Consider the following 23,417-nt stretch of genomic DNA (forward strand, 5'->3'; position numbering starts at 1 on the left):
CTGTTCGAATGGAGCAGAATTTTTTCTTTTTGAATTCCTTTAATAGGATTTGTAGCTTTTTCATTTTTGCAGGTGGCAGGAATGATCTTTGAGATATCGAGTCCAAGGATTTACCTAGGAATATTTTTTGACTGCTTGGAGATAGGTCTGATTTTTTCCAGTTGAAGGTCCATCCCAGGGACTGGAGATGGTTCAGAACTGTTTGAATGTGGCTTGATAATAGAACCTTGTTGTCTGCAACAATCAGAAGGTCGTCTAAGTATGGGATGACGTTGATTGCTTGCTGCCTTACGTCCGCCACTACCTCCGCCATGATTTTCGTGAATATTCTTGGTGCTGCAGAAATCCTGAAGGGGAGACACGTAAACTGGTAATGTTGGATCTGACGTTTTGATCGGATTGCGAATCTCAGGAATTTCCTCGATTCCCTGTGTATCTGGATGTGATAGTACACATCTCTTTAATCGATCGAGGCCATTGCGGCGTTTTTTTATTTTTTTTATTAGTTTTACCGCCGATCTTAGAGTCTCCATTTTGAACCTTTGATACGTGACGTATTTGTTCAATGGTTTTAAGTTTATTATGACCCGTGATTTCCCATTTGGCTTTTTTACTATACATAAACGGGAATAATGGCCCTGTTCTAATTGATTTTCCGGAACAGGTTCTATAGCGGCTAAGCTTAGTAAATCTCTTATATCTTTCTTTAAGGTACATAGCTGAGAGGGGGGGGAAGGTTGGTGATGACAAATTTTTGTGGAGGGGGAGAGTCTAACTCCATCCTGTAACCCTCTTTTATAATGTTTAGTACCCATGTGTTTGATGTTACCTGCTCCCATGTTTTTAGAAAGGAGCTGAGTCTCCCCCCTACCTGTCTGGCGTCATTGTTTGGGGTTAGCAGAGGAGGGTTCTCCTCTGTTGGAGTTAAAGAGAAAATTCCTTCCTTTTCCCCCCCTTTTGCTTAACTCCATCTCCCGGTTTTCCCTTTGTTCTTTTTATTTTCTGTTTGATACTGTCGGTCATGAAAATTCTGTCTTTTCGACCTATAATTTTCTTCTGGGAAACCTTTCTTTTTATTAGTGGCGACATCTAGAATTTTGTCTAGGTCTGGACCGAATTATATTGGCCATGGAAAGAAAGGGAGACAAGTTTGTTTTTGGAGGACATACAGGTCCTTCTCAAAAAATTTGCATATTGTGATAAAGTTCATTATTTTCTGTAATGTACTGATAAACATTAGACTCATATATTTTAGATTCATTACACACAAATGAAGTAGTTCAAGCCTTTTCTTGTTTTAATATTGATGATTTTGGCATACAGCTCATGAAAACCCAAAATTCCTATCTCCAAAAATTAGCATATCATGAAAAGGTTCTCTAAACGAGCTATTAACCTAATCATCTGAATCAACTAATTAACTCTAAACACCTGCAAAAGATTCCTGAGGCTTTTAAAAACTCCCAGCCTGGTTCATTACTCAAAACCACAATCATGGGTAAGACTGCCGACCTGACTGCTGTCCAGAAGGCCATCATTGACACCCTCAAGCAAGAGGGTAAGACACAGAAAGAAATTTCTGAACGAATAGGCTGTTCCCAGAGTGCTGTATCAAGGCACCTCAGTGGGAAGTCTGTGGGAAGGAAAAAGTGTGGCAGAAAACGCTGCACAACGAGAACAGGTGACCGGACCCTGAGGAAGATTGTGGAGAAGGACCGATTCCAGACCTTGGGGGACCTGCGGAAGCAGTGGACTGAGTCTGGAGGAAGACTGGGGAGAGGGAAAAGCCAAAATGCGTGAAGTCCAGTGTCAAGTACCCACAGTCAGTGATGGTCTGGGGTGCCATGTCAGCTGCTGGTGTTGGTCCACTGTGTTTTATCAAGGGCAGGGTCAATGCAGCTAGCCATCAGGAGATTTTGGAGCACTTCATGCTTCCATCTGCTGAAAAGCTTTATGGAGATGAAGATTTCATTTTTCAGCACGACCTGGCACCTGCTCACAGTGCCAAAACCACTGGTAAATGGTTTACTGACCATGGTATTACTGTGCTCAATTGGCCTGCCAACTCTCCTGACCTGAACCCCATAGAGAATCTGTGGGATATTGGGAAGAGAAAGTTGAGACGGAAGACCCAACACTCTGGATGAGCTTAAGGCCGCTATCGAAGCATCCTGTGCCTCCATAACACCTCAGCAGTGCCACAAGCTGATTGCCTCCATGCCACACCACATTGAAGCAGTCATTTCTGCAAAAGGATTCCCGACCAAGTATTGAGTGCATAACTGAACTTAATTATTTGAAGGTTGACTTTTTTTGTATTAAAAACACTTTTCTTTTATTGGTCGGATGAAATATGCTATTTTTTGGAGATAGGAATTTTGGGTTTTCATGAGCTGTATGCCAAAATCATCAATATTAAAACAAGAAAAGGCTTGAACTACTTCAGTTGTGTGTAATGAATCTAAAATATATGAAAGTCTAATGTTTATCAGTACATTACAGAAAATAATGAACTTTATCACAATATGCTAATTTTTTGAGAAGGACCTGTATCCCCAAACATAGTAACATAGTAACATAGTAACATAGTACATAAGGCCGAAAAAAGACATTTGTCCATCCAGTTCGGCCTGTCATCCTACAAGTTGATCCAGAGGAAGGCAAAAAAACCCTGTGAGGTAGAAGCCAATTGTCCTCACTTTAGGGGAATAAAAAATTCCTTCCCGACTCCAATCAGGCAATCAGAATAACTCCCTGGATCAACGACCCCTCTCTAGTAGCTATAGCCTGTTATATTATTACACTCCAGAAATACATCCAGGCCCCTCTTGAATTCCTTTATTGTACTCACCATCACCACCTCCTCAGGCAGAGAGTTCCATAGTCTCACTGCTCTTACCGTAAAGAACCCTTTTCTATGTTTGTGTACAAACCTTCTTTCCTCCAAACGCAGAGGATGTCCCCTCGTCACAGTCACAGTCCTGGGGATAAATAGATGATGGGATAGATCTCTGTACTGCCCCCTGATATATTTATACATAGTAATTAGATCTCCCCTCAGTCGTCTTTTTTCTAACGTGAATAACCCTAATTTTGATAATCTTTCAGGGTACTGTAGTTGCCCCATTCCAGTTATTACTTTAGTTACCCTCCTCTGGACCCTCTCCAGCTCTGCTATGTCTGCCTTGTTCACAGGAGCCCAGAACTGTACACAGTACTCCATGTGTGGTCTGACCAGTGATTTGTAAAGTAGTAGGAATATGTTCTCATCACGGGCATCTATGCCCCTTTTGATGCAACCCATTATCTCATTGGCCTTGGCAGCAGCTGCCTGACACTGTTTTTTGCAGCTTAGTTTGCTGTTTATTAAAATTCCTAGATCCTTTTCCATGTCAGTGTTACCGAGTGTTTTACCATTTAGTATGTATGGGTGACTTGCATTATTCCTTCCCATGTGCATAACTTTACATTTGTCAGTGTTAAACCTCATCTGCCACTTATCTGCCCAAGTCTCCAATCTATCCAGATCCCTCTGTAGTAGTATACTGTCCTCTTCAGTGTTAATTACTTTACACAGTTTAGTGTCATCTGCGAAAATTGATATTTTACTATGCAAGCCTTCTACAAGATCATTAATAAATATATTGAAGAGAATAGGGCCCAATACTGACCCCTGAGGTACTCCACTAGTGACAGTGACCCAATCTGAGTATGTACCGTTAATAACCACCCTCTGTTTTCTATCATTGAGCCAGTTACTTACCCACTTACAGACGTTTTCTCCGAGTCCGAGCATTCTCATTTTATATACTAACCTTTTATGAGGTACAGTGTCAAATGCTTTGGAGAAGTCCAGATACACGACATCCATTGATTCGCCGCTGTCAAGTCTAGTACTTACCTCCTCATAGAAACTGATTAAATTAGTTTGACATGACCGATCCCTCACGAAGCCATGCTGATATGGCGTTATTTGCTTATTTCCGTTAAGATGCTCTAACATAGCATCTCTCAGAAAACCTTCAAACAGTTTACCCACAACAGATGTTAAACTTACCGGCCCATAGTTTCCAGGCTCTGTTTTTGGACCCTTTTTGAATATTGGCACCACATTTGCCATGCGCCAATCCTGTGGGACATTCCCTGTCAGTAAAGAGTCCGCAAATATCAGAAATAAGGGTCTGGCTATGACATTACTTAATTCCCTTAGGATACGGGGGTGTATGCCATCCGGTCCTGGCGATTTGTCTATTTTGATATTTTTAAGTCGCTGTTGTACTTCTTCCTGGGTCAGACAGGACACTTTTAATGGCGAATTTATTTCAGCATTCAGCATTTCATCTGACAGTTTATTTTCCTCAGTGAATACATTGGAGAAAAAAATATTTAACAGCTTTGCTTTCTCCTCGTCGCTCTCTGCGACTCCCCCCTCATTACTCTTTAAAGGGCCGACACCTTCAGATTTATACTTTTTAACATTTATATAATTGAAGAACATTTTAGGGTTAGTTTTACTCTCTTTGGCAATTAATCTCTCAGTCTCTAGTTTGGCCGCTTTTATTTGTTTTTTACATGTTCTGTTTTTTTCCTTATAGTTTTTCAGTGCTTCCGTGCTACCCTCCTGTTTTAGTGTTTTATATGCTTTCTTTTTGTCATTTATTGCTTTCTTTACAGTTCTGTTTATCCACATTGGTTTCTTTTTGTTCCTTAACCTTTTATTCCCATACGGTATGTACCTCTCACAATGAGATTTTAGGATGTTTTTAAAGATATCCCATTTTTTGGCTGTATTTTTATTTTTGAGGACTTTGTCCCAGTTAGTTAGGCCTATGGCCTCTCTTAGTTGGCTAAATTTAGCTTTTTTGAAGTTTGGTATTTTTGTTTCTCCCTGTAGAAACGCTCTTTTGAATGATAATTGGAAGGTTATTACTTTATGGTCACTATTTCCCAGGTGTCCCCCAACCTGCACGTCTGTTGTTCTGTCAGGTCTATTGGTTAATATTAAGTCCAGTATGGCCGTCCCTCTAGTCGGGTCCTGAACCAGTTGGGAGAGATAATTGTCTTTGGTTATTGCCAAGAATCTGTTTCCTTTATGAGATATACAAGTTTCAGTTTCCCAGTCTATATCTGGGTAGTTGAAGTCCCCCATAATAACCACCTCATTATGATTTGCCGCCTTGTCTATCTCGTTTAGTAGTAGATTTTCTGTGGACTCTGGTATATTAGGTGGTTTATAGTAGACTCCTATTAGTAATTTATTGTTGTTTTTAGCTCCATGTATCTCTACCCATAGTGACTCCACATGTTCATGTCCCTCACTTATATCTTCACGGAGTGTGGGCTTTAGACAAGACTTTACATAAAGGCAGACCCCTCCACCTCTCCGGTTTTGACGATCCTTTCTGAACAGACTGTAACCTTGTACATTAACTGCCCAGTCATAGCTATCATCCAGCCATGTCTCAGTTATTTCCACTATGTAATAGTCCTCCTCACACATTACTAATTCCAGTTCACCAGTTTTATTAGTCAGGCTTCTGGCATTAGTATACATACATTTGAGAGGTTTATGTATATTTTTTACCCTACACCTTTCCTTCTGAACTGTTCTTGTCCCTCCTTCCATTTCTCCCCCAGTCCCACTACCTTGCCCCCGGTCTCTATCTGCACTATCTTCCCCTTCTATAGTGTAATTACCCTAGCCTTAAGCCATAAAGCTCGCCTTGCAGTGTTGGATAAGACTGCCGTATGGGCTGAGAGCTTCACGGATTCTGCCGCTGCGTCAGCTAAAAAACTAGTAGTCATCTTTAACAGGAGAAGACTCTCAAAGAGCGAATCTCGAGGTGTTTTATTGACCAGGTGAATTTCAAGTTATTCTAACCATAGATTCAAGGTCCTGGCTACGCATGTGGAAGCTACCCCAGATTTAAGAAGGGCCGCTGTGGCCTCCCAGGTTTTTCTTAGAAGGCTTTCAGCCTTCCTGTCCATGGGATCCTTAAGTTGTGCCGAATCCTCAAAGGGTAGGGCAGTATGTCTTGCAACCTTTGCCACAGGTGCATCCACTCTGGGGATAGCTTCCCAATCTGTGCAATCTTCCGAACTAAAGGGATATCGCCTCTTGATCCCTCAGAGAATAAAAGAACCTCTGTCTGGTTCTTCCCATTCTGATTTAATTAATTTTTGCACATTATCTGGTACCGGGAATATTTCTTCCTGTGCCGTCTTGTTTTTTTTGGGCACCTCCATTTGTATCGTAGCTCTGATAGCTTTTATGAGTTCCTCAATGTCGTCTGGATTGAATAAATATCTTTTATATTCATTATCTTCATCCGAAGATGCGTACGGTTTTTGTATAGATTCAGATTCTGAGCCTTATAACGCATCAGAGTCTGAGTCTGAAACCGGATTGCGAGTATCGCGAAAGCTTTGGGGAGGGATCCTAGTGAAAGCTGGGTCTCTAGATGCTAAAGCGGACTGGACCTCCTCCTTTACTAGAGTTCTGATATCTTCAAGAAATATGGGATTACACTTACCGGTAATCGTTTTTCCTTGAGCCTATGACAGCACCCATGGATAGCATCCGCCCCTTTCCTCAGGACAGGAAACAGGAAGCACAGCCTCTTTAAAAGGGAAGTACAACCCCCATCATGCCAGTCCTATTCCAAGAACTAAGGAGACCAAAAACAAGACTACACCACAACAAATCTACGACAGAACAAACGTTTATATACGTGTGTATAAAGATATACATACACATACACACGTATATCTCTCCATATTTTTTATTTAATTTTTTTAATAAAAAGTGTAGTAAGTAAGTGTAATCCCATATTTCCCCCCTCGCCTATGACAGCACCCATGGATATCTAGGCGAGATTATCTAGGGTGGGACAACTGCTTGGAGGACTTTACGCCCAAACCCTAAACCCTCCTGTGAAGGAAGTTGCAGTCTATAGTGTCTAAAGAAGGTATGAGAAGAACTCCACGTAGCAGCTCTGCAAATCTGGTCAATAGAAGCGGAACTCTTTCTGCCCAGGATGTAGACACCGCTCTAGTTGAGTGTGCCCCAAACCCGGCAGGAGGAGGAACCCCTTTAGAGGAATATGCAAGATAAATGGCCTGTTTAATATATCTGGCAATGGACTGTGAGGAAGCAGGGGAGCCCTTCTTCTGTCCCTGAAAGGAAACCACAAGCTTAGAGGACAACCTCCAGTCCTGAGTGGCAGAAAGGTATTGAATTAGACACCTAACATCGAGGCAATGAAATTCCCTTTCCTTCTGATTCTTGGGTGAGGGACAGAAGGAAGGTAAAATTGAGATTGAGAAGGCCGATATCTCGCTCACTCTTCTAGCTGAAGTAATGGCTAGCAAAAAAACTAATTTATAAGTTAAGATCTTTATTGGGATATCCTCAATGGGCTCAAAGGGATCCCCAGTTAAGGCAGACAAAACTAGATTTAAATTCCAGGGAGGAACTCTCGACTTCTGGACGGGAGCAAGTTTAGAAATTGCAATAACAAATCTTTTAATCCAGGGGTGGTCTGCTAACTTATACTCAAAGAGAGCACTTAAGGCAGAGATATGGACCTTTAGGGTACTAGGTCTAAGTTTTTTATTCCAGCCCTCCTGGAGGAAACTAAGGACTAGAGGCAACTCCGGGGGCTCCAAAACATTAACTGGCTTATTTGCAAACCTAAGGAAGGCCCTCCAAACCCTCAAATAGATCTTAGAAGTAACAGCCTTCCTACTGGACAAAAGGGTGTTTATCACTTCCCCAGAAAGACCCTTCATTTCTAGGATTTGCCTCTCAACAGCCAAGCTGTCAAGTGCAGGTTCTCTAACTGTGGATGAAGTATCGGCCCCTGCACTAGTAGCCCCGGGAAGACAGGAAGTACCCAGGGATCTGCTACTGACATCCTCCTTAGCCAGGAAAACCAGACCCTCCTGGGCCAAAAGGGGGCTATAGTAATTACTAGGGCCTTCTCCTCCCGAATTTTCTTCGGGACTCTCGGGAGTAGCTTTATAGGAGGGAAGGCGTACAGGAGGCCTACTCTCCATGATTGGGCCAATGCGTCCACCGCCGTGGGCTGCTCTAATGGGGATAGGGAGAAGAATTTTTTCACTTTCCTGTTTATCCTTGTGGCAAAGAGATCTACCACCGGGAGACCCCAAAGAGCCACAATGTCGTTGAAGATCTGTTGATCCAGGGACCATTCCCCCTGCCGCACACAATGTCTGCTCAGAAAATCTGCCGTTACATTCTCTTTTCCCTTTAAGTGTACTGCCCTGATCGATGGGAGGAAAGCTTCTGCTAGCTCGAAAATTTCTTTGGTGAGAGACATTAGGTCTGGAGATCTGGTCCCCCCCTGACGATTGATATGAGCTACTGCCGTCATGTTGTCTGAGTAGATCAAAATATTTCTGCCTTTTAAGAGGTGGAGGCTCCTCTTCAAGGCCATGAGGATCGCTAGAAGTTCCTTGAAGTTGTGAGACTTGGGAACTATCTCCTGATTCCACTGTCCCTACAGAAGTAGAGAATGTGTGTGAGCTCCCCAACCCCAAGGACTCGCATCTGTAGTCAGAGTAAGGGGATCCTTCCTTGACCAAAGGACTCCTTTTTGAAGGTTGGAAGGCACCGTCCACCATTCTAGATCTTTCAACGTTTGAGTTGAAAGAGAAAAAGAGAGAATCCAAGGATTGGGGATCTTTGTCCCAAACCCCCAGGATCTGCAACTGAAGTGACCTTGAGTGGAAGTGGGCCCATTCTACCCCCGGGATTGCGGCCGTCATTAGGCCTAGAACTGACATAGCTTCTCTTAGAGATATGGAGCGGCGAGCTACAATGTCTTGAACCCTGGAGACTAGCAGAGATATTGTTTGTGTTGGAAGGAAACACATTTGTTTTTGGGAGTCCAGGAGTAGCCCCAGAAAGGTGCATATCTGGCTTGGCACAAAATTGGATTTTTGGAGATTTAATTCCCAACCCAACTTCACCAGCACCTCCCTGAACCAGGAAATCAGATTGATTAACTGGTCTGGTTCCCGAGAGAGAAGGAGGAAATCGTCTAGATAGGGAATGGCAATCAGATCCCTCTCCCTCAGATGAGCCATCATCTCTGCTACAATCTTTGTGAAAAGCCTGGGTGCCTGAGACAACCCAAACGGCAGGGCCCGAAATTGTACATGTAGGAGTCTGTCCGGGAACTGAACTGCTACTCTTAGGTACCTCTGGTGACTGGGATGGATTGGTACATGGTAATAAGCGTCCCTGAGATCCAGGGTCGCCATGTAGCAGCCTGGGAATAGATTTGGAATTATAGAACTGATAGTCTCCATACGAAATCTCTCGTACACCAGGTATTTGTTGAGCAGTTTCAGATTTATTATAGTGCGGAAGGTGCCCATAGACTGGGGTTCTGACTGATCATCGAGTCCCATAGTTGCCCTGACAATCCCGACTAGGGAATTAATGTTCTCTGGAAGGAAAAAAGGTCTCCCTGCCATTTGTTCATCCTGGGAGTGATCAGAGGACGGTAGTTCTCACTCTTCCTCTAACCCCGATAACAACTCCTGATCACTTGAAGCGGGAATAGAGACAGCAGCAGAAGTGCTAGGGCGATCTTCAAGCAGATTACTCAAGGACTCCTTCACTGATTCTTTAACCTCATCATTGATAATCTGTTTTAGGCTTAATAAGAGAGAAGGGGCCTCATCCTCCAATAATTTGCCCACGCAGGCCTGGCAGGCAGGTTTACCCCAACCGGACGGTAGCTTTCTTTTACAAATAGCGCAGCCCCGCTCCTTGGACCTTGACCCCCTTCTCTCTTTGGAAGTCTAGAAACACACAATGAAAAAAAGACTCCCATCAGGATAATGTAATAAATGAAAAAAAGGCAGGGCATTCACCCCTCTTACCCCCACCGGTACCAAGGATTCGTTGGTGGTTTCAGTGGGGTCTGTGCGCTGTGTGGGCTCCATTTTCTGCCACAGGCTTTCATCCATGGAGGTCACTGCAGGCTAAAACACCAGCCTGCAGTGAGAGCTGGCTGGATTTGAACTTGCCGGGCGCGTACCTGAACCCTCCCCTTCCGGCCGAAAGGCAACGCCCCCTCCCACTGCTGAATCCGGAGCCCAGGATCCGGCGCCGACTAATGACGTCAGCGCCGGCCTGACTACCCGGAAGTGATGGCGTCGCGTATTCCTCGCGCGAACGCCAGACAGCAGCCGAACATACGGCACGGCCGCAGAGGTTCGCCGTGCAGGGGACACCAAGGCAGCCCCAACGGGGGAGTGACCGGAACGAGGGGGAGTCCAGGGATCCAGGCTTCAGCAGCGGCTTCCAAGGAAGGCTTACGCCACACGGGTAGGCCCTCCTCCCACGGGTAAACACCAAGGGGCTCCCGCAGCTCCATCTCTTTCATGCTGTGCATCCACCCTGTCCCTTAGGACAGGAAACAGAACTGGCATGATGGGGGTTGTACTTCCCTTTTAAAGAGGCTGTGCTTCCTGTTTCCTGTCCTGAGGAAAGGGGCGGATGCTATCCATGTCATAGGCGAGGGGGGGAAACTAGAGGATTCAGCTTTAACAATATTGGAAGTGCACTCTTTGCATAAGGGTTTAGACCCAGTACTGGGCAACCGTTTATAACATATTCCGCACTTTCTTGTTTTCTTAAGAGCAGAAGCAGAATCCTTTTCTCCCTGGAAGTATAAGGGAGAGAAGGATCAGCTAACCAGTGAAAATGAATGAATACCATGTGCCTGAAGTCAGTCTACTCACGGTTCCTGGATTTAATGCAGGCTCGGCTCCAGAGCCCGGCGTAATGGGGGCACTCATGCTTGCTCCTGAATCGCCAAAGTCCCAGTGATAGCTCTCTGGGTGAGAGCAGGCGCTGATCGGACGCCATCCTGCCGGTCCTGTGGGTTTTTATACCTTTTCCCTTCCAGGACCTGCGGCACTAGATGATGACGTCACGACGTCCGGCTCCACCCCCAGCGTCTGACATCATGCGCCGTCGACCGGAGGGAACACATCTTAGTGCCGCTCCGTCCGCCATCTTCCTTTCCCCTCTGCATGAAATCACCCTGGACCGCCACAGAGGGGGATCTTCGCAGGGAACGCAACCGTTTGCATCCGAGCACAGGCCATGAGAGGAGGAGGGAGAGCCGAACCTACAGATCCGACCTCGGCCTGAAACATGCAGGTGGGCCCGTATAGAGCCTCCATACACCTCTCCTGCTTCCTATCCTGATGGGACAGGAAAAAACACTGGCGATGGAGGTAAGGGGTGGGGTTTTAAACCTCTCTGTGTTTTTTCCTGTCCTATCAGAGGAAGACAGTCTCAGGATGTGGTCTCATGGAGATGACTGGGGAAATTGGGCGTTTCTGTAAACTACAGAATCACGGCCATAAATATTGAGTTTGGTTTGGCTGTTAACCCTTGCTTTGTAACTGGAAAAAAAATATAAAAATGGAAAATCTGCCAGACATATGGGGAATGTAAAGTAATAATTATTTTTCGAGGTATTACTATGTATTATAGAAGTAGAGAAATTTAAACTTAAAAATTTGCAAATTTTTCAAAATTTTTGGTAAATTTGGTATTTTCTTTATAAATAAAAATGAATATTTTTTTTTACTTCACTTTACCAGTGTCATATATGTGATGAAAAAACAATCTCAGAATGGCCTGGATAAGTCAAAGCCACTGGTCAAAGTCATTTTTAATTTATAAAAAAAAATACCAAATTTACCAAAAATTTGTAAAAAAAATTGCAAATTTCCAAGTTTCAATTTCTGTACTTTTATAATATATAGTAATACCTCCAAAAATAGTTATTACTTTACATTCCCCATATGTCTACTTCATGTTTGGATCATTTTGGGAATGATATTTTATTTTTTTGGGGATGTTACAAGGCTTAGAAGTTTAGAAGCAAATCTTGAAATTTTTCAGAAATTTTCAAAAATCCAATTTTTAGGGACCAGTTCAGATCTGAAGTCACTTTGCGAGGCTTACATAATAGAAACCACCCAAAAAGGACCCCATTTTATAAACTACACCTCTCAAGGTATTCAAAACAGATTTTACAAACTTTGTTAACCCTTTAGGTGTTCCACAAGAATTCATGGAAAATAGAGATACAATTTCAAAAATTTCACTTTTTTGGCAGATTTTCCATTTTAATAATTTTTTTCCAGTTACAAAGGGAAGGTTAACAGTAGGGGTGGGTGATATAGGCGATATGCAATATAAATTTGTGCCACGATATGGATTTTGTGCATATCGCCGGACCGTGATATGATTGCGCTCTCGGCGCGCACCATGTTCTCCTGAGCCTGCACAGTGGAGAAGGAGGGAGTCCCTCCCTCCCCACTGTGCGCGGCTGCCGCTGACCACCAATGAGAACTAAGCAGGAGGAGGAGGGGAGGGACTGTGGCCACTGCGCCACCAATGAATGTGCCGGCCATATCCCGGCCCCTATGACTGCACGCTGCGATCCGTCGCAATTAACCCCTCAGTTGAGGGGTTAATCGCGCGGATCACAGCGTCCTGTCAGAGGTCGGGTGCCGGGAATGTTCTTCAGTCTCTGCATTGGCGGCAGTGGGCAGTTCCGATCGGAGTCCCAGCAGTGTAATGCTGGGGCTCCAATCGGTTACCATGGCAGCCAGGAGTCACGCTACTTAAGTCCTGGCTGCCATGGTATGTTAGTGAGCAGCATTATACTCACGTGCGCCGTGGCCGCCGGTCGCTCCTTCTGTCTGTGCGGCGCATTGCTAATCCTCATAGAATTAGCAATGCGCCGCACAGACCTATGAGAATGAGCATCCGGCGGCTCCGGCGCACGCGAGTATAATGCTGCTCACTAACATACCATGGCAGCCAGGACTTCAGTAGCGTCCTGGCTGCCATGGTAACCGATCGGAGCCCCAGCATTACACTGCTGGGACTCCGATCGGAACTGCCCACTGCCACCAATGATGGGGGGGGGGGGGGGGGGGACCTGTGGCCACTGCAACCAATGATTAATACTGGGGAGGGAGGGGTGGGTTTGAGTTACCAGAGGGGGCTGATAAGAGGGAGAGGCTGGGGGGCGGATCGGAGGATGGGGGGCGGATCGGAGGCGGATCGGAGGATGGGGGGCACATGAGAGGCTGGCTGCCATAGTCAGCTCCCTGCTGTTGTGTGCACAAAGCACAGGACAGCAGTGAGAGTGTAAAGTCCTATTCACCCTAATAGAGCTCTATTAGGGTGAATATGACAAGGGTTCTAGCCCTTAATAACTACAGAGTTATTAAATAAAAAAAGTTTAAACAACCCCCCCCCAATATAGAAAACAATATATCGCGATATATATCGCATATGCTTAAAATTATATCTTAGGCCATATCGGCGACCCCTAGTTAACAGCCAAACCAAACTCAATATTTATGGCCCTGATTCTGTAGTTTACAGAAACACCCCATAAGTGGTCGTAAACCGCTGTACGGGAACACCGCAGAAGGAAAAAAATGCCATACGGTTTTTGGAAGGCAGATTTTGCTGGACTGGTTTTTTGACACCATGTCCCATTTTAAGCCCCCCTGATGCACCCCTAGAGTAGAAACTCCAAAAAAGTGGCTCCATTTTAGAAACTACGGGATAGGGTGGCAGTATTGTTGGTACATATGATTTTTGGTTGCTCTATATTAACCTTTTTGTGAGGCAAGATAACAAGAAATAGCTGTTTTGGCACAGTTTTTATTTTTTGTTATTTACAACATTCATCTGACATGTTAGATCATGTGATATTTTTATAGACCAGGTTGTCACGGATGCGGCGATACCTAATATGTATACTTTTTTTTATTTATGTAAGTTTTACACAATGATTTCATTTTTGAAGCAAAAAAAATCATGTTTTAGTGTTTCCATAGTCTGAGAGCCATAATTTTTTCAGTTTTTGGGCGATTACCTTGGGTAGGGTATGATTTTTGCGGGATGAGATGACGGTTTTATTGGCACTATTTTGGGGTGCGTGTGACTTTTTGATCGCTTGCTATTACACTTTTTGTGATGTAAGGTGACAAAAAATGGTTTATTTAGCACAGTTTTTATTTTAAAATTTTTACTGTGTTCATCTGAGGGGTTAGGTCATATGATATTTTTATAGAGCCGGACAATACGAACGCGGCGATACCAAATATGTATACTTTTTTATATTTATGTAAGTTTTACACAATAACAGCTTTTTTAAAACAAAAAAAGATGTTTTAGTGTCTCCATATTCTAAGCCATAGTTTTTTTTATTTTTTGAGCGATTGTCTCAGGTAGGGGCTCATTTTTTGCGAGATGAGGTGACGGTTAGATTGGTACTATTTTGGTGGGCAAACGCCTTTTTGATCGCTTGCTGTTGTACTTTTTGTGATGTAAGGTTACAAAAAAATGGTTTATTTAGCACAGTTTTTATTTTTTACGGTGTTCATCTGAGGGGTTAGGTCATGTGATATTTTTATAGAGCCGGTCGATACGGACGCGGCGATACCAAATATGTATACTTCCCCCCCCCCTATTTTTTACAAATTTTTTTTTTACTTTATTTGGGGAAAATTACGTTTTTGGTTATTTTTACTTGAAACTTTTGATTTTTTGGAGGGGAAAACTTTATTTTTCAACTTTTTTTTTCACTTTATTTTTTGTCCCACTTTGGGACTTGAACTTTTGGGGGTCTAATCCTTTACAATGCATTCCAATACTTCTGTATTGGAATGCATTGGCTGTATGAGTAATACAGTGAGTATTACTCATACAGCTTCCGGGGCCTGTGAGATCTAGGGGGCTGGATCTCACAGGCTCTTCACCGGAAGGCAGCGCAATGCCTTAGACATCGCTCTGCCTTCCATGCCATCGGGTCCCCCCCACATCCGCCCGCCGGATAAGGTAAAAGCCGCAAACTGCAGGTCTGAATTGACCTGCGGTTTGCGGCGATCGCCGATACGGGGACGGGGGGGGGTCACAGGACCACCCCCCGGCGTTGTAACAGGATGCCCGCTCAATGATTTCAGCGGGCATCCTGTCACAATTAACCCCCGCCGCGCCGCAATGTAAATTTAAACTTAGGACGTACCTGTACGCCCTGAGTCCTTAAGGGGTTAAGTTGAAAATGAGCCCGGTCCCTAAGGGGTTAATACTAGTCGTGACGTCACTGGGCCAGCAGTAAACCATGAGCACTGCTGCCTTCTCAAACAGCTTATCGGCGGGGGTCCCGGTGTCGGACCCCTGCCGGTCAGATGCTGATGATCTATCCAGAGGATTTAAACTGCAGAACCCCTTTAATGCTCAAAGTCTTAAACGGCAAAAGGGGCTAGGGCTGAGCGATCACTTACCGAAATCTGCTTTAACTCAGACCCCAGTAGTTTAACCCCTTAGATGCCACGGTCAATGATTTACACGACAAGCAGAGACAGGGAAGGTGCTCCCTTCTCTCACCACATTCATTCACTGGGTGCCAAGGGGTTGCTATGGCAGCCAGAGGCCTAACAATAATCTCTAGGTTTGCCATGTAGATCTGCAAGGGCAAACAGGAACTGTCAGTTTACACTGCTGTGTGTTATGTGAGCAACCAGAGTGGGGGGGGAATCACTTTTATTCACTTGCACGTTAAAGCCAAAATTGTAGAAAACACAATACAAAAGCAATCAAAAATTCTTTTGAACCCCAAAACGGCTCCAATGAAAATTGCAACTCATCCTGGAGGAAACAAGCCCTCACACATCTCAATTGACAAGAAAATAAAAAATGAATGGGTCTGTGAATACAGCGACAAAAATAAATGAAAAATTCAAGAGTTTTTAGAGCCCAAAAGTTGAAAAACGAACAATATACCAATTTGATATTGGCGTAATCATACTGCCTACAGAATACATTTATGTCACTTCCACCATAAAATGACATAAAAACAAGTCAAAAGACAATGGCAGAATAAGTTTTTTTTGTTTTCATTCAGCCCAAATCATTAAAATATAATATAATAAATATTACAATCCAACAACCTGCACCACTGCTGATTAGCTGTTTCAGAGCAGCTCCAGGGCCAAATCTACATATCTATGTCTGTTTTCATATACTGATTCCTGGGATCAGCAACCTCCAGCACTCCAGGTGTTCTGAACTACAACTTCAAGAGTACTCTTTTTGCTTCTACAGGAGTTACAAGAACAGAAGAGCAAGTGTGCATGCTGGGAGTTGTAGTTACACAGCAATTGGAGTGCTGAAAGTGGAGTGGGGGCTTTTGGGCAGACCTCCAGGGGAATCATACCTGATCCCTTTTGCTGGGTTCCAGCATCTTCCCTCTTCCTGTATCAACATATGACTTGACAAGGGCAACAGATCTGCTGCAGCAGCGACATTCCCCTATGTGTCGTATGACCCAGTGATATGACAAATGGGGGACAGATCACCGCTGCCGCAGCCATGTGGCCCATGTCAAACCTGAGAGCTGCAGTGGCACAAGTAGAGAAAGGAGCCAGCATCCAACAGCAAGGACCAGGGGAGTAGGATTCTCTCTGCAGGTCCAGCCACACTCGATGGGGGAAGTCTGTCCGAAAGATCCCCCAGCGGTGAACAACTGCTTTAAGGCTTCATGCACACATACGTGGACCAAGGTCCGTGAAAACCCCACCTGCAGTCTGCTGAGCGCACGGCGTCACTGGTTGCTATGACGCCGCGCGCTTCGTGCACTCAGCAGGACGAGATTTCACGTACCGTGCTCCACGGATGTGTGCATGACACCATATAGATTAAAATATTCCTTTAAAAAAAATCTAAGGAGTATATTTACTCTGTTGAATGATAAATAGTTATTTGTCAATACCCACTATACCATGAATGAGAACAGAGGTAAAAGTTCTCTCTGGGCGTCTTTATGAAGGAATGTGATGTGGAGATATTCTCTGTGCAAGATAAGAAGATAAGCAATATGCAGAGGTGATTACACCACGCAGTAGTAGTGAACCTCTAGAATATAGGCGTGTGTGACTGGTAACTGTGTGTGGGTCCCAAGCTTTCCACTTTCCCTTCATTTAGGCCGGTGTTCTGAGAAAAAACCTTACCTTGAAATAAAAACTTACCCCACGTGACTTCCAGGGGTGTGTCGGGGGTGTGCGCCTCCACGCTTGCGCAGTACAACGGGCGACCAGGAACTATAGCGTGTTCAAGATACAGTGCGCGCCGATTCCTGGGTGCGCGCGAGAATGCCGCGCGTGCACCCAGCTGCGCAGGCGCCGTCAGGGTTAAGGAGATTTCACAGTCTTTCGACATGTGAAACATCTCCTTACCCTGACACTGCGCGCGGATTTTCCACACTACACAGTGCTCATTAGATTATATTAATTGCTGGCTTCTAGAAGGGGGCGTGGTTGCAGCATATTGGGGGGCAATGATTAATACAGGTGGGGTGTGCAGCATTTTGGGGGACAATGCTTCAAAGGGGGATGCAGCATATTTGGGGGGCATTGTGTACTCCACCAGGTGTGTGCAGCATATTTGGGGGGCATTGTGTACTCCACCAGGTGTGTGTAGCCTATTGGGGGGCATTTCTACATCCAGGCAGTGTGTGCAGCATATTGGGGGGCATTTCTCCATCCAGGCGGTGTGTGCAGCATATTGGGGGGCATTTCTACATCCAGGCGGTGTGCGCAGCATATTGGGGGGGCATTTCTACATCCAGGTGGTGTGTGCAGCATATTGGGGGGCAATGATTAATACAGGTGGGGTGTGCAGCATATTGGGGCATTGTTTAACCCATATGGAAGAGAAATATATTTTGAATATATTTAGTAAATAAATTTATATGTTTGACATATATGTACAATATATTGTCTCACTCAAATATATTTTAAGATATTTTAAAAATGTTGGATCTAGGCTAACCCCTGGGGTGCCTCAGAGCGGCAATCTGCTCCCTGCCCCCCCCCCCCCCCCCCTGCCTGGCCCCCATAGGACATGCAGCTAGTGGCTGTCTCCCCACCGCTAGTTGCAGAATGCTGCGACATAGTTTCTGCCGCGTTTGCCTGCCTTCTCCTGCCGGTTCCTCTATCCACATGGGCACCCGATCTCAGGGTCCCGCCATCTCCTTACTGGAGTGTTGCTCAGGGCCTGGGGCCCGCTCCTGATGGCAGTGGCGTAAGACCTCGCCTCCGGTCGGCACTGATGTTCCGGTGCGGCCGGGCGGCTAGGCCGCCATTCCGGGCCCCTTACTTTTCCGGCCGGCGGGGTGGGCTCCCGCGGCCGGCATTGGGCTTGACCACTATGCTCCAACGCATGCGCAGTTCCTTCCCTGAGGCTGATGCCAGCACAAGGAAGGAACACTATGAGGACACTGCACATGTGCTAGCTCACACATGGCGAGATTACGGCGCTCTGGCTGTCTGATGTCGGGGAGCGAGGAGGAGATTCTGAAGATGCGGGGCGGTGCTGGGCTCCTTCATGCTGGACTCCTCTCACATACAGGACTCATCTCAGGGTAATTTGCATATGGATCAAATAGTTTTTTCCCCACAATAAAAGCACATAGAGCTATGGGGACTGGGTATTGTGGATGTGCTAGCGGCCATCTAGCAACCCATGTCCTCAGCTCTATACACAAAATCCCGGTGACAGGTTACCTTTAATACCTTTGTGCCTTTCAGGTCTCCATGTTGACGTCACTCTGGAGCGCCCGGGGAGCCACACGGACGGTAAGTATACTGCTCCCCCGCTCCCCACTACACTTTACCATGGCAAAAAGGACTTTAGCGTCCTGGCAGCCATGGTAACTATTCAGAAAAAGCTAAACATCGGATCCGGCAATGCGCCGAAACGACGTTTAGCTTAAGGCCGGATCCGGATTAATGCCTTTCAATGGGCATTAATTCCGGATCCGGCCTTGCGGCAAGTGTTCAGGATTTTTGGCCGGAGCAAAAAGCGCAGCATGCTGCGGTATTTTCTCCGGCCAAAAAACATTCCGGTCCGGAACTGAAGACATCCTGATGCATCCTGAACGGATTTCTCTCCATTCAGAATGCATTAGGATAATCCTGATCAGGATTCTTCCGGCATAGAGCCCCGACGACGGAACTCTATGCCGGAACAGAACAACGCAAGTGTGAAAGAGCCCTAAAATGGCTTCTGTGCTCTCTGCTGGGTCCTTTTCGTCGGTTGGACCCTGCAGAGAGCACAGTGAGTACACCAAGCACACTACACTTCGCCCCAGATCACACCCCCATCACCCCAATTAACCCCTTGATCACCCCTTTCAATCACCTGACAATAACTAGTAAAAGGGGAAAAAGTGATCAGTGTAAACTGTCACTTTTTTTTTTTTCACTAGTATTGACTTATAGGTTTAGCTTAGTTTAGGCCCCTTTGGTAGGTAGTTAGCTTCCGTTAGCGCCCAGCCCACCGCACCGCAGTCACTGATTCGCTGATTAGCGTATCGCTAATCAGCATTTGTACATTTATAGTATCTGTAAGTGATCAGAACTGATCACAGTCAGATCTATAATAGTATTAGTGTCACCTTAATTCGCCCTCCACCCAAAACGCAGTGTTTGCCCGATCAGGCCTGATTGGTCGCCCACACGTGCGTTCACCCACACCCGCCCCAGTGACAATTTTTCTTTTTTTTTAATCAATCGCAGCGGCCTCCGGTACTTCGCTAGCCTCCCCTTTGTAAGACAGGCTTGCTTTTTTTCTTGGGTAGTCTCAGGGAATACCCCCTAAATTTAGTTGCCCAAATGTCAAACAAGGGGTATTCTTCTGAAGAGGCCTACAGGATTCTGACCCAGTCGGATGAGGAATGGGAACCCTCATCTGACGAAACTAGCGGGTCAGAATATGAACCTGTAGAAAGCAGTGGCTCTCTGACCCAAAGTTCGGACGAGGAGGCTGAGGTCCCTGATAGCACCAGGCGTACCCGGCCCTGTGTCGCTAGACCACAGGTTGCGCAGGATCCGTTTCAAGAGCAGCAGAGTGGGGCTGGCGCTGTCGGATCACGTGGTGAGGCATACACCAGCAGCGCAGCCCTCCCTGGACCTAGTACCAGCACTGCCGTACAACATGGTGAAGTGGCGAGCACCAGAAGGGCAGTTGAAGCTGGTACGGTGGCACGTGCAGTAGTTACCCCGTCGCAGCCACCGCGCAGACAGGCCCGTAGAGCCCCTAGAATCCCTGAGGTGCTGGCAAACCCTGATTGGCAGTCCCCAACTTCATTCGCACCATTAGTTCCCCCTTTCACCGCCCAGTCTGGAGTTCGGGTGGAGACAGCTCAGATCGCATCAGCACTGGGGTTTTGTGAGCTGTTCTTCACTGCGGAGCTCTTTGACCTAGTCGAGGCAGAAACAAACCGGTATGCCACACAATTTATAACCGCAAACCCGGGAAGCTCTTATGCCCAGTCTTTACGCTGGAAACTCGTCCAAGTTTCCAAATTTAAAACTTTTCTGGGCCTTCTCCTCAACATTGGCCTAACCAAAAAGCATGAATAGCGGTCATATTGGTCCACGAACCCAATTCATTGGTACAAAAATCACTGATTATTCATATGAATTGTCAACTGATTATTTTTGAAGAAACTAAGTATTTTGTAGACAACTTGACATTTTTGTAAATTGTTTTATTAATAAACGCATTTGATAAAGATGATTTGGTTATCGCTGATATTCTATAATGTAGGTAAAGAAACAAAAATATGAAATTTAAAGTTAAAAAAACACAAAGAAAACTCACTTTCTCGTATTGAAACCAGATTAAAGGGCTTTTTTGCCGGTATAATTTTTTACTGAAAAACACCTGATCACAGCGCCCGCCCCCCCCCCAAACAAATTGTATTTTTTTTACATTTTAAAAAATATATTTTAAAAATATATATTCAAAATATATAACTTTGTAAAATATATTTTCATTTACATTTTTTAAATATCTTAAATTATATTGTACATATGTCATACATATAAATTTATTTACTAAATATATTCAAAATATATTTCTCTTCCATATGGGTTAAACAATGCCCCAATATGCTGCACACCCCACCTGTATTAATCATTGCCCCCCAATATGCTGCACACACCGCCTGGATGAAGAAATGCCCCCCAATATGCTGCACACACCGCCTGGATGGAGAAATGCCCCCCAATATGCTGTACACACCGCCTGGATGGAGAAATGCCCCCCAATATGCTGCACACACCGCCTGGATGGAGAAATGCCCCCCAATATGCTGCGCACACCGCCTGGATAGAGAAATGCCCCCCAATATGCTGCATACACCGCCTGGATGTAGAAATGCCCCCCAATATGCTGCATACACCGCCTGGATGGAGAAATGCCCCCCCCCCCAATATGCTGCACACACCGCCTGGATGTAGAAATGCCCCCCAATATGCTGCACACACCGTCTGGAAGGAGAAATGCCCCCCAATATGCTGCACACACCGCCTGGATGTAGAAATGCCCCCCAATATGCTGCACACACCGTCTGGAAGGAGAAATACCCCCCAATATGCTGCATACACCGCCTGGATGGAGAAATGCCCCCCAATATGCTGCACACACCGCCTTAATGGAGAAATGCCCCTCAATATGCTGCACACACCGCCTGGATGGAGAAATGCCCCCCAATATGCTGCACACACCGCCTTAATGGAGAAATGCCCCCCAATATGCTGCGCACACCGCCTGGATGTAGAAATGCCCCCCAATATGCTGCGCACACCGCCTGGATGAATAAATGCCCCCCCAATATGCTGCACACACCGCCTGGATAGAGAAATGCCCCCCAATATGCTGCACACACCGCCTGGATGAATAAATGCCCCCCCAATATGCTGCGCACACTGCCTGGATGGAGAAATGTCCCCCAATATGCTGCACACACCGCCTGGATAGAGAAATGCCCCCCAATATGCTGCGCACACCGCCTGGATGGAGAAATGCACCCCAATATGCTGCACACACCGTCTGGATGGAGAAATGCCCCCCCCAATATGCTGCGCACACCGCCTGGATGGAGAAATGCCCCCCCAATATGCTGCACACACCGCCTGGATGTAGAAATGCCCCCCCAATATGCTGCACACACCGCCTGGATGTAGAAATGCCCCCCAATATGCTGCACACACCTGGTGGAGTACACAATGCCCCCCAAATATGCTGCATCTCCCTTTGAAGCATTGTCCCCCAAAATGCTGCACACCCCACCTTTTTTAATCATTGCCCCCTGTCCCCCAAAATGCTGCACACCCCACCTGTATTAATCATTGCCCCCTGTCCCCCAAAATGCTGCACACACCAACTGTTTTAATCATTGCCCCCCAATATGCTGCAACCACGCCCCCTGCTAGAAGCCAGCAATTAATATAATCTAGTGAGCGCTGTGTAGTGTGGAAAATCCGCGCGTGCGCAGTGTCAGGGTAAGGAGATGTTTCACATGTCGAAAGACTGAAATCTCCTTAACCCTGACGGCGCATGCGCGGCTGGGTGCACGCGCGGCATTCTCGCGCGCACCCGGGTGCACGCGCGGCATTCTCGCGCGCACCCAGGAATCGGCGCGCACTGTATCATGAGTTCACTAAGTTCCTGGTCGCCCGTTGTACTGCGCAAGCGCACACCCCTCGAAGTCACGTGGGGTAAGGTTTTCTTTCAAGGTAAGGTTTTTTCTCAGAACACCGGTCAGGTTGGCATCACCAATTGTGAAATTCTGCACTAATGTATTAGGGACAGTTCTCTTTCCAACATAAATTTGTGTGCAAGAAAAGCTTAAGTAGAACGTGCATAAGTGGAGGCCGGAAGCTAGAAAGGGGCACACGGTCTTGGACTAATCACACCGCACGTCCGCCACACATACTTGCTAGGCCTTCGGCCAAGATAACGTCACGCTAGGTGTAACACACATTCTCGTTCCTCCACCCTATAATTTGCCAATTGACTTTACCTACATACATTGTAGACGCACATACAATCATCAAAAAAACATCACTGGTTAATATACGGTGAAAAATACCTACTGTCCAGTCCGGATCCCTTCGTGTACCACTGACGTCACTCTCGGTGAATCTTATACCACACAACGAATTATTCTGCTTCCACCGAAGCCGCTTTACCAGGTGCAGCCCTGACGACACGGTAGTGACTAGAATGGAGTTGCTCCTGGCAGGTATGATGTCATAGGAAGTGGCGGAGGCTCGTCATTCGTGGGGCGGGGCCTCAGGATTTGCTGGAGAAGTGTACAGAGCACGTTGGTGGAGAGATGAGCGGAGGCTGCAGGTGGCTGTGTGGATGAGAATATTGACGGTTCTTTTTACTTGGGGGGCCTTGAAGGGAGGAGGAATAATCCTTGTACTGGAGACTGTATGTAAGAGGGGTCTGGTGGGTGGTGATTTAATTAAATGGGACTGTA

General features: G+C 45.9%; 1 protein-coding gene across 2 annotated transcripts in view; it reads right to left on the bottom strand.

The window, feature by feature from the left end:
* The window catches only part of TIMM10 (translocase of inner mitochondrial membrane 10), a 168,804-nt gene extending 145,610 nt beyond the window's left edge, over nucleotides 1-23,194 (bottom strand). The window contains exon 1 of one of the 2 annotated variants that reach the window (XM_040437025.1): nucleotides 23,022-23,194. The gene's annotated coding sequence lies outside the window, so the exon portion shown is untranslated. The remainder of the gene's footprint in view (nucleotides 1-23,021) is intronic. The other variant, XM_040437024.1, reaches the window with a different exon arrangement.
* Nucleotides 23,195-23,417: the final 223 nt, after the last annotated feature.

This window comes from Bufo bufo, chromosome 6, assembly GCF_905171765.1.
Source record: "Bufo bufo chromosome 6, aBufBuf1.1, whole genome shotgun sequence".
NCBI lineage: Eukaryota > Metazoa > Chordata > Amphibia > Anura > Bufonidae > Bufo > Bufo bufo.